General features: G+C 42.4%; 1 long non-coding RNA gene across 1 annotated transcript; it reads right to left on the reverse strand.

Moving 5' to 3' along the window:
* Positions 1-4739: 4739 nt before the first annotated feature.
* LOC108305755 lies at positions 4740-10519 on the reverse strand. The gene is made up of 2 exons (XR_001825876.2): positions 10173-10519; positions 4740-5223 (listed from the first exon to the last, which is right to left on the reverse strand). It is a non-coding gene; the product is annotated as an uncharacterized LOC108305755 (long non-coding RNA).
* Positions 10520-12423: the final 1904 nt, after the last annotated feature.

The raw sequence follows: 12423 nt of genomic DNA on the forward strand, positions 1-12423 counted from the left end.
AAAAACCATCTGGAAGGTAAATAGATTTACATTTTTAATCTGACGTTATTGGAACGTTTTTCCTGCACAGTGAAAACTCCACCTTAATAATTTAAACTGTTTTTCTTGGTGTACCTCAGCCTACTTCTTTTAAGCACCTCTTCATTTTAAGTTAGGTTCTTTGGGCTTGATTGATTTTAGTGTTTAAAAGCTTAATTTCAGGCACTGTTGGGCTGCTAACCTGGGACTGCTGTGTGGGTTTGTAGTTCAACTTGGGCGGGGGAGGGGGTGTGGCAGGGGTGATGGGTTTTGCTGAGCTTTCAGTGAATTCCCACACTCACCTGGAAGGGAGTGAACAAAAGGGACAGGGAAGGGAAATTATCCTACAGCTTTCAGGGCCCTGCAACATATACATAATAAAAACACAGAATAATAGGTATCATTTGCTTTTGTGAGGCATTGATAGCAGTTCCTTAAAAATAGCTAGTGCTCTCTTGTCGTCCAAGCTAGAAATGTGGGTAGAAGCCTAAAGCCCTCACTTTGCTTGACTCCCCTGCTTCATCAGTCACCAAGATTTGTAGATTCCATATGTTTAATGCCTTTAAATCCAAGTCACCCCTCTCCCTCTCCCTCCCTCTTTCCTTTCCTTAGTTCACACCTCCATGTATCTGTGCTTGAGTTACTTCAGCCGCCTCCTTACTGGCCTTTTCAGGTCTTGTCTTGTTCCTGTTCAATTTGCTTAAAAGCTCCATGACTCCCTGTTGCTGATAGGACAAGCTCAGGCTCCTTAGCCGAGTATATCCTTTATGATCTGCTGCTGAGGCTGATGACCATGGGGTGGGGGGCAGAGAAAAGGATGAAGAGTAAGGCCAGAGGGTTGGGCAGGAAACTTTTAGGGATGTAAAGAAGTTTAGTCATTATCCTGTGAGCAATGCGAAATCACAAATGCTCAGGGTTTTTTTCTGTTGTTGTTTTGAAACAGAGATTTTGCTCTTGTCGTGCAGGCTGGAGTGCAATGGCATGATCTCAGCTCACTGCAACCTCCACCTCCTAGGTTCAAGTGATTCTCCTGCCCCAGCCTCCCGAGAACTGGGATTACAAGCGTGTGCCACCCTGCCCAGCTAATTTTTGTATTTTTAGTAAAGATGTGATTTTACCACGTTGGCCAGGCTGGTCTCAAACTGACCTCTGGTGATTCACCCACCTCAGCCTCCTAAAATGCTGGGATTACAGGGGTAAGCCACCGTGCCTGGCCACAAATTGTCAGTTTTAAGCAGGGGCATGGCATGAACAGATTTGCGTAGTGGTTAAAAGCAAGGGTTCTGGAATCCAATTTAAATTCAGATCTGACCATGCCACCTAGTTGTATGTCCTTGGGCAACTTACTGAAGCTTTCTGGACCAGTTTCTCTGATTATAAAATGACAGTTAAAACCGCTGTGAGATAGGCACACTTTGTGAGCACTAAATGAGGTCATGCTTAGCATACTACTTGGCACACAGTAATCATCCCACTATTTTGTTTATTTCCACAGTTTTGGGGGGAACAGGTGTTATTTGGCTACACGAATAAGTTTAGTGGTAATTTCTGAGACGTTGGTGAACTCATCACCTGGGCAGTATACACTGTTCCCAATTTGCAGTCTTTTATCCTTCACCCCCTCCCACCCTTTCCCCTGAATCCCTAAGTTCTTTGTATCATTCTTATGACTTTGCAACCTCACAGCTTAGCTCCCACTTATGAGTGAGAACATACAATGTTTGGTTTTCCATTCCTGAGTTACCTCACTTAGAATAATGGTCTCAATTCCATCCAGGGTTATTCCAGGGTTATTGGGGAATGTATCATTCTCATTCCAGGGTTACTGGGGCATGTTTCACCAGGTTGCTGTGAATGCCATTATTTCTTTCCTTTTTATGGCTGAGCAGTATTCCATGGTATACACACACCACCATTTCTTTATCTAGTCATTGATTGATGTGCATTTGGACTGGTTCCATATTTTTGCAATTGTGAATTGTAAGCAGCCCACTAATTTTAATTATCATTATTATTAATAATTCCTACTCTTTCTATGCTTTTTCTAACAAGCCCTCAAGACGGTTCAGCCCTGTTCCCATGTGCTTTTATAACACCTTGCATTTATCCCTGTTTGCAGGACTTCTGAGTCTGTCTCTTAATTGACCATGAATGTGTTATTTCCCCCATCAATCCATAGCTCCCTACAGTCAGGAACTATGGCTGATGCGTGGTAATGAATGACTACCTGAGATTGCTTTGTACTTCGATTCACATTATCTCTTTTGTTCTCTCCTTATCGCCACTTTACAGTTGTGATAACAAAGGCTCAGAGAAATCAAGTTTTAAGCCCCAAGTCCTTCAGTGAACGAGCATCAGAACGGCAACTCATCTCAGTCCTGTGGATTGCACCATGGCCTGGAAGGAAAAGTTCAGGGCAATATTACCCTCCAAAAACAACCTCCTGAGAGCAGGGCGAGTGTTTTCACAAAGCTTCATGGAATGTCAAAGTGCAGAAATAAAACACTTCAGCTGGAAAAATAACACATCGCCAGAAATCAACCCCAATCCTACCAAAAATAATAATGCCAGGAAACGGAGCTACATACACAAAAGGGAATGTGCACCAGGATACACGTAAAAACTCACCTTGGCAAAGCTGATATCCTCCTGGCCAAGCCAGAGGAGTGATTCGGTTTAAGAGAGAATTGGAAGGAGGACATGTGCCCTTGCTAGTCCATCTGAAGAAGTGTGCCAACCCACCCGGCAATGTTCAAGTCCCTGCCTTATAATCATAAGCCTGATCATAGCAAAAATGTGGAGTGGTTACAATGAAAATTTCCAAGGTAGAAAAAGATCAGTTCTTGGTAATACTAGAAGCTGGTTGCATAGGCCAGTGGCTCAAATCTCACAGTGCAGGGCCAAAGAAGCCAAAGTTGAGGTTGATACTGGTACGGGCCAGTTGGCTTTGCACTGAGGGGGAAAAAATTCTATGGTCAACCTTCATCCCACTCAATCATCTTGCCAATGTTGGTGTTTGGGGTCAAAAATGGATTGGGGAAGAGTGTGGAGGACCTGATGCCAGTGTTGACAGGCAGGGCTGACATTCAGACAGAGCACACCAACACAGACAGCCAACTGTCGAGTAATAAAACACCTCTGCACCAGTTGGGGGCTGATCCCCCTGGGTGCGTCCCATATCACCCCAAGTGCCTCTGGATTAAAGCCTCATGCAACTAGTTGATGGCCCATCTTTTGAATATCATTTCTGATTACAACTACTAGGAAATAGCAAATAACTACCATTCATTCACTATTCATTTGCTCAATTCTTTGGGGAGGGGCATGCATGCTACTTTTTTACATTGATACATAACATTTTACATATGCATGGGATACATGTGATATTTTGTTACGTGCATGGAATGTATAATGATGAAGTCAGGGTTATTGGGGCATGTATCACCTTGAGTATCTATCATTTCTATGTACTGGGAACAGTTCAAGTCCTCTCTTCTAGCTACGTTGAAATATATAATACACTGTCCTTAACTACAATCACCCTGATGCAGGGCAGATGAGCCCCAAAGTGGGGCTTAGCCCTTGAGAGTTCTTGGTTTGCCCAGGAAAAAATTCAAGAGCAAGCCAGGGGTAGAAGAAAAGAGTTTTATCAATGCAGCAATGTTATAGCGCCGGTGGTGTGACTGCTCCTGCAGAACAGAGCTTCTCTGTACGCAGAGTAGCAGCTCAGGGCAGTTCTGCAGTCACATTTATAACTATTTTTAATAACATGCAGATTAAAGAACAATTTATGCAGAAATTTCTAGGGAAGGGGTAGTAGATTTTGGGTCATTGGGTCATTGCCACAGAAAGGGGCAATAACTCCCGGTGTTTCCATGGTGATGGTAAACTGACCTGGCACACTGATGGGTGTGTCTGATTGGAAAGCTGCCCCCACCCTGGCCCTGTATTAGCTAGGCCTCAATCTGGTCTGGTGTCCGAGCCCCGCCTCTGGAGTTGAGTCCCACCTCCTACTGCAACCCTACTCTGCTATCCATTATTAGAACTGCAATCCCAGCACTTTGGGAAGCCAAGATAGCATGAATTATTTTTCTCATTTTCAGAAGAAGAATCTACACCTTATTAAAAGTTGCAGTTAGGAAATAGCTGACAATTCAAACTGTGTTGTCCAAATCCTTAATCTTAATCTAAGCTTTAAACCATGTTAAAATATCGCCTATACTGAAACTTCAGAAAGAAAGCAAACCAAATAAAACAACCATTTGGGGATGGGGTGAGAGTGAGGCAGAAACAATATTAGGGAATTTTTATACACTCACACGTCCTCTTTGTGGAAATATAGAAAGACAGGAAAACATCTTGTAATGTCTTAAGGAGACAGAATTATGGACAGTTTCCTATCCCAAAACTCTCAAATATACATAAAATTTTGAAAGCACATGTGTTATCCATTATTCCAAGGAAAACCCAACACATATTGAGGCCACTGATGCTTCATGCCACAGCTCCAGGAAGGCTGAGGACCAAATATTTAGCATAATTCTTCATACTGTGATTCTTCTTGGCTTGGATTTTCAAGAAATTGAGAACATTGCTTTCTCTGAAGCAAAATAAAACTGTTTTGGATAAAGTTAAAGACAGATGACATTTAGAGTGATAAGCAGAGCTGATATATCCATGTTCAGCCAGTACTATCTACATTCAGAGTGAATGAGAACCAAAAATTTGGAATGGTTTTATTAACAACTCATCACACTATGAGAGCGTGGGGTAATATTTTGTATGTGATATACCAGCTGTCTACAGAGCTAAGCAAACCCAGAGATCACAGACTTTAGTCTCCTGTCTAAGTTCCAAGTAAATGGTCTTTAGGGAGACACCAAAAATAATGGCTGAGAAAATGACATGGTTCCTCTCATCAGAGCTCTTTTGGCTCCCTCTGATCATTGCTGCTCCCTGTTCTCACCATCACTTTGATTTCACTGGATGGCTCCATAAGTGAAGTTGGAGCTTGTGAGTCATGACTGAGACTGACTTGGTTGCTCGCATTTTCTGCCTCTGAGTCCTCCTGTTCACGTTTTCTCAAGCTTGGTGTCTATCCTACTTTAAATAAGAGGACAATGGGGCAGCTGACATATTTCCTGCAGAGACTGTGCCGCTTCTTGGTAAATCACAATCAGAAAGCTTCTGCCCATACTTTTTCTTCTAAGGGAAGGAAAAAACAGAGAGAACCATTAGGATATGTTTGAAAGATCTAAAATACCCAAAAAGGAAGGGCTATGTAGGGTTGTGGCAATAGAAAAGATAGTATGGTTTACATGGTTTCCATTACATAACCCTATCAAGGCCATTACCCCATAAGATCAGTCCTGAGGGGAGGTCCAATTTAATAAATTCCAGTCTAAACAGGCAAAAAATAACTTACATGGCATTCTTAATTGGAGTCTTCCAGAAATTAAGAGGAACCTGATTTTTGAAATCTTACACATACTCAACATATTTCACAATTATTTTTCTCAGTTTTCTTACACTGCACTGTATGTAACCCCTTCTTGCAAATTTCTGGAAACATTTATTACGATCTTTTGTTCAGCAAATATTCACTTCCTTTCCCCGTCCCACTGTGGGAAGAGGAGACTTTCCAGCCCATTGATGTTGGGCTAAGCCATGTGACTTTCTTTGGCCAAAGGAGTATTAGCAGATCTAACATTGCAGAGGTCTTAAATTTGTTTATGGGTTTTGGTCTGACCTCTTATGCTCTGGTAATCTACCATGAGGATATGCCCTGGGTATTTTCTGCTCTATCCATATGTGTCCCAAACCATGCATACATGGGGCAGACATGAACCCATTCGCAACTTGGATCCAGTCCAGTCAGATCCACAGCTTCATGCAGAACCACCCAGCTGAGCCCAGCCCAGCCACAGTCAGTCTAACTGTAGCCAACTGTAGACCCATGTGCAAGAGAATAAACGTTTGTTGTTAGCCACTGGGTTTTGGGTGGTCTGTCAATGGTCAATGTGTCTCTCTGTTCTTCTCCTCTCTCATTCCCCCTAATTCTAATTCACAAAGCCCTGAAGTATGGCAAGCTTCTCCTTCAAAGGAGAGAGAAGGGAGAACAATATGATGAGGCAAAATCAGGATCTTCTTTAACACACATCGGGAAAAGGAAAAGGCTGGAATTATTCGTGTATTGATAATTTCTAAACTGTGACACCTGTGATAATAGCTAACATTTGACAGGCTCGGTGTTAAACCCTTTATAAACTTGAACATATTTAATCCACCAGATAGCCTAAGAAGTCAGAATAAATGTCACCATTTGGTAGGAAGAAAACCCTGAGGCTTAGAGAGGTTACGTATTTTGTTAGAGGGTACCAGAGCTAGGATTTAAATACTCGGATTTAGGCGAATCCCAATAATCATTGAGCGACCTAGGCAGTCAACCGGTCTTAAAATGAAATACCATTCTTTAAGGCAACAAATTGACAAAGATTAGGAACATTCTAATACTGAATATTGGCAAGAATACCAGAGAGACATCTTATAAAATACAGGTGATAATGTAAATTGGCGCTAACATTTTGGAAAGTAATCTGACAATATTTATCAAGAGCCTGAACCAGTAATCTTTTGAACCAGTAATCCCACTTCTCTGATTATATTCTAAGGAAGTAATCAGAGATGCAGCCGAAGATTCAAGTACAAAATTGTTCTTCAAGATGTTGCTTATCACAGTGAAAAATTGGAATCAACTGAAATGTAAAATTGTTGCAGGATATTTAAATAATTGGTATTGCTACAGGCTGGAACGATATGCAACCATTAAAAATTGTATTTCAATGACAGGAGAAAAAGTCTGCAATAACTAAGTGAATAAATGCAGGATATAAAACTGAATAGAAGGCCGGGCGCGGTGGCTCAAGCCTGTAATCCCAGCACTTTGGGAGGCCGAGGCAGGTGGATCACGAGGTCAAGAGATCGAGACCATCCTGGTCAACATGGTGAAACCCCGTCTCTACTAAAAATACAAAAAACTAGCTGGGCATGGTGGCACATGCCTGTAATCCCAGCTACTCAGGAGGCTGAGGCAGGAGAATTGCCTGAACCCAGGAGGCGGAGGTTGCGGTGAGCCGAGATCGTGCCATTGCACTCCAGCTGGGTGACAGAGTAAGACTCCGTCTCAAAAATAAATAAATAAATAAAATAATAAATAATTAAATAAAATAATAAATAATAAAATAATAAAAAAAAAAAAAAAAATAATAAATAATAAAATAATAATAATAAATAAAATAATAAATAATTAAATAAAATAATAAATAATAAAATAATATTAGCATCATGCATTATTTCTGCATGATGTTTTTTTGTGTGTTTTTGTACCTTTTCATGATTTCTCAAGGTATTGAATAAGCAAGTGGTACTTTTGTATCTAGAAAAATATACTTAAAATGATTATTTTTAAAAATAGCAATTTTTATCCCTATACAATATAAGCACAAGGACAAGTCTTTATCTGTTTTGTTCAGTGATACATGCTCAGAATAGTGTCTGGCTCCTAGTATGTGTTCAGTAAATATTTGTTGAGTAAATGAAAGTTATACCCTGTGGTATATGCAAATCTATTGTGTGAGTATAGGTTATCTGTGGTTTCATAAATAACCATTCTCAAAACAGCAACCATTGTAATAGGCACATGCATTCTGTGGGCCAGGAGGTCAGACAGGACAAAGTGGGGTGCCTTATCTAGTTCCATGTTATCTGGAGCCTCAGCTGGGAAAAATATGTGCATTAATCTGCACTTGCTGCCATAACTATATTTTTATTGATTTATTCATTTTTGTATTTTATTTAAGACAGAGTCTCACTCTGTCACCCAGGTTAGAGTATAGTGAGTGGCACTATAGTGAGTGGCTCACTGCAGCCTTGATCTCCTGGCCTCAAGTGATCCCCCCAGTGATCCCTCCGCCTCAGCCTCCCAAGTAGTTGGGACTACAGGTGCACGCCACAACACCTGGCTAATTATTATTATTATTATTTTCTGTATACGTGGGTGTCCCACTCTGTTGCCCAGGCTGCTTTGAAATCCTGGGTAGTGATTCTCTCACCTCAGGCTCCCAAAGTGCTGAGATTACAGGTGTGAGCCACCATGCCTGGCCTGGCTGCCCTAACTATGGCTGTCATAGAATGGGTGGCTTAAACAACAGAAATTTATTTTCTCACTGTTCTGGCTGCTGGGAAGTTCATGATCAAGGTGGCAGCTCATTTGGTTTCTGGCGAGGGCTGTCTTTCTGACTTGCAGGGGGCCCCTTCTTACTCTGTCCTCATAGAGTTGAGAGAGAAAAAGGAGTTCTCTGCTGTCTCTTCTCAGTAAGACACCGATTTTATCAGACCAGGTCCATCCTACCCGCCGTCATGGGCTCATCTAACCCTAATCATCTCTCAAAAGTTCCATCTCCAAATATCATTTTTTGGGGATTAGGGCTTTGACATATGCATTTTGAGGGTACACAAACAGCCCATAACAACTGAAATTGTTGAATAGCTGAAAGTGACTTGAAATGTTAGCAGCAGAAACAGCCTGGAAAGCCTGGGTGTGGTGGTCACACCTGAAATCCCAACGCTTTGGGAGGCCAAGGGGGATGGATCTCCTGAAGTCAGGAGTTTGAGACCAGCCTGGCCAATGTGGTGAAACCCCCTCTGTACTAAAACTACAAACAATTAGCCGGGCATGGTGGCAGGTGCCTGTAATCCCAGCTACTCAGGAGGCTGAGGCAGGAGAATCACTTGAACCCGGGAGGCAGAGGTTGCAGTGAGCCGAGATCACACCACTGCACTCCAACCTGGGCAACAAGAACAAAACTCTGTCTCAAAAAAGAAAAGAAAAGAAAAGAAAAAAATTGCCTGGAGGCGTCTTCCTTCATATGCCTGGGATCTGGGACAGGATGACTCTGAGGCTGGACTCAGCTGGGACCATTGGCTGAAACATCAACACTTTCCATCCAGCCTGGACTTTCACATTAGATTTTGCATGAGTCCACAATAAACCTTTGCTATGCTAAGCCACTAATACTTCGGGTTGATTGCTGCAGTGTAGCCTACCTCATCCTGGACTAACAGAATGATTTTCAAATACACAGCTATTTAATGTAATGAGATAAATCCTGTTAGCCTAGAGGCTAGCCTGAGGAATGCCTTTTCTTTCCACCATGGGCAATCTGGAAAGCTGAGCTTCGGCTCTGTGAGACACAGGAGATATGCATAACACGGACCAGGGTGCTAGCCTTGTCATGCCGTTTATAAGCAGCGTGGCCTTGGATAAATTACACAATCTTTCTAAGCCTCAGTTGTTTCACCAGTAAAATGGGAAGATGATTATCACACTTATCTCAGGATTGTGAGAATTAAATGGGATGAGGTATCTATTATATGGCACTGGGTACAGCATAAGCACTTATTAAATATTAACTGTTATATTACTTACATTATTATATAGTCCACAATCTCTTGAACTGAAGGCTAGGATGGTGTCAGCTATGCACAGTTGAAAAAAAAAAAAAAGGTGCAGTAGCTCCTGCCTGTAATCCCAGCACTTTGGGAGGCTGAGGTGGGTGGATCACAGGGTCAAGAGATTGAGACCATCCTGGCCAACATGGTGAAACCCCATCTCTACTAAAAAAATACAAAGAATTAGCTGGTCGTGGTGGTGCGCACATGTAGTCTCAGCTATTCAGGAGGCTGAGGCAGGAGAATCGCTTGAACCCGGGAGGTGGAGTTTGCAGTGAGCCAAGATCACACCACTACACTCCAGCCTGGATGACAGAGCAAGACTCCATCTCAAAACAACAACAACAACAAAACCAGTTGAATCAGAACATCCAGAGAGAAGATTGAGTATCTTTTGAGTTTGGTTAGGGCTGAGAGGCAAAAGGAGGCTTTTGAACTCTTAAAGCCACAAACCAGAAGTGAGGAGAAAGGCCCCCCGTTTTGATATATTAAATATCTACTTATGTATACACCACCTGGTTCCATGTAAAAAGAGAGAGGAAAGCAGATTTCATGCCATCTAATTTTCTGGCAACAAAAACAGATGCTAAAACAAGGATGGGACGTAAAATAGAAACAGAAAGTAGCTCCCAGAAAAATCTTACCGCGGGAACCTCGCTGCAGACTCTAGCCGACTGTGCAAAAAGTGCAGCCGTGGTAGTTACACAACCTCGCAAGGTTGCACAATCCCCAGGTTCTTCACCACCCAGTCACGCCATTGCCAAGGCGTGCTCCCAAGGGAGGGACTGGGAGGCATGCCGCTGGCAAAGGTGACTTGAGTAAGGTGCTGGGTGTTGTACTTAGCACTGTGCCATAGGTGCTGAGTGACCCACAGATTCAAGGTGTGGCTGCCGGGCCCCATGCTGGGGGAGGGCGGGGGGACCCTGAGAGAGAGAAGGATCCCATTTGTGTCTTTATCGCCATCACTCCAATTCAGAGGAGAGAATGTCTGAAAAAATTCTCTCTAGCTTGCACTTTTTAGGCTGTTTAATTTTTTATTGTTGAGTAGGAACAATGAAACAAAGCAGTTTCCTGTTTCTTGGCCCCAACCCCGCGCCACCAATGAGGAATTTGAGTTTAAAACTGCCGGAGAGGAACATTTAAATTCTATAAATTAGCTTCACTAAAGATGCTTAAGCGTATATGAAAACATTCCCATTTTACACTCAGCTTTATCAAATCTTAAAGAAAAAAAAATCCCAAACTGCCATGTGAAGCTAAGCTGGCAGAGAGAGCAATCTGCTCAGTGCAAATAGCCAACAGCTTTACAAATGAGGAATATGGAATCAGGATTAAGGGCCGCCAGATCATTTATCAGTGACAAAACAAAGATTCTTAGCCTCTAGACTCAGAGTCCACGGAGACTCTCATGGGCTACGTCGCATGCCCCAGAAGCAGTGTGCAGTATTAACTCATTTATACCCACATTAATTCTGGCATCAGGGAACCCCACTGTGCCTGCCTCGGTGCCCAGAAGAGCTATTTTAGTGTAAAACAGAACTTGGCTTCAGGGAAGTCCTGAGTTTAAATCCTGGTTTAGTTACTAACAGGCTGCTGACGTTGAACAATGGAAGTTATAATTGGAAGACTTAGCTTCCTCCTTTGAACACTGGAGAGAATAATAACATGCAGGCACTCAATAAGGGATAATTTCCCTGATATCTTCACTTCTAGACAAACAGAATAAACATAATAAAACTACAGAGTGGTTGCATCAAATGTACATTTAAATAAACGTGTTTGGGCACACACTCCCATTCCCACCACGAAAAAGAGAGTGTGCCGAAGAAAGAAAATGAGACCCCAGTTCTTTTTACTCCTATATCTACTTTTCTTATTTTTCTGATGATACCTGGGCCTTCTATGCCGCTGGGAGACAAAAAGGTCAGAGCCAAAAGCAAAGAGAAACTGACGACATTAATTTTGGTTCCTGATTCTGAGGGTTTAGGTTTAGAAATAATTTTGACTCTTGGCTTTATAGAAATTTCCCCTTAAGTGTTTACGTTAAAATCTGTGACTCCCCCCCCCCGCACCCCCCAGTCCCCTTCAACAAACATACAATTCTAATTACTCTTTTAACCTCCAAGCAGCAGGGCACAGAGGAAGGAAGACTGACATTGTCTGGCTGGGGGACCACAGTCGTCTAAATTCCAAGCCCCTTCAAAGAGATTAGAGCCAAAATGGAAGTTCTTGTTCACTACAACTTATTAAAATGCTGTACGTGTTTCCAGTTTTCTTCTGCCTAATTTGCATCTTTTCTGTCCTTCAAAATTAAGTGGTCACCCCAATGGATAAATATCATCTCTGAAGCGATATTCTGAGCAGTGCTTAGAGATTAGACTTTCCAAGGACGAATGCTTGATTTAATAACTATCATTGCCAACTATGCGTTATCACTATTTGCACAGTTTTACCTTTAATATGACACATTTATTTTCATGGCATTTCATTACAGTCTCCATGGACAATGGCTGGAGCAGAGAGGAATTCTCAGGTTTTTGGGTTTTTTTTGAGACCGAGTTTTGCTCTTGTTGTCCAGGCTGGAGTGCAATGGCACCATCTCTGCTCACTGCAACTTCTACCCTCTGGGTTCAAGCGATTCTCCTGCCTCAGCCTCCCAAATAGCTGGGATTACAGGCCCCTGCCACCACGCCCAGCTGATTTTTTGTATTTTTAGTAGAGATGGGGTTTCGCTATATTGGTCAGGCTGGTCTTGAACTCCTGACTTCATGATATAACCACTTCAGCCTCCCAAAGTACTGGGATTACAGGCATGAGCCATGGCACCTAGCCTACGAATTCTCAGTTTTAATGCTTGCTTAGTGATATGCTGGGTCAGCACTTTTCTCTCTCTCT

This window comes from Cebus imitator, unplaced genomic scaffold, assembly GCF_001604975.1.
Source record: "Cebus imitator isolate Cc_AM_T3 unplaced genomic scaffold, Cebus_imitator-1.0 Scaffold66, whole genome shotgun sequence".
Classification (NCBI taxonomy): domain Eukaryota; kingdom Metazoa; phylum Chordata; class Mammalia; order Primates; family Cebidae; genus Cebus; species Cebus imitator.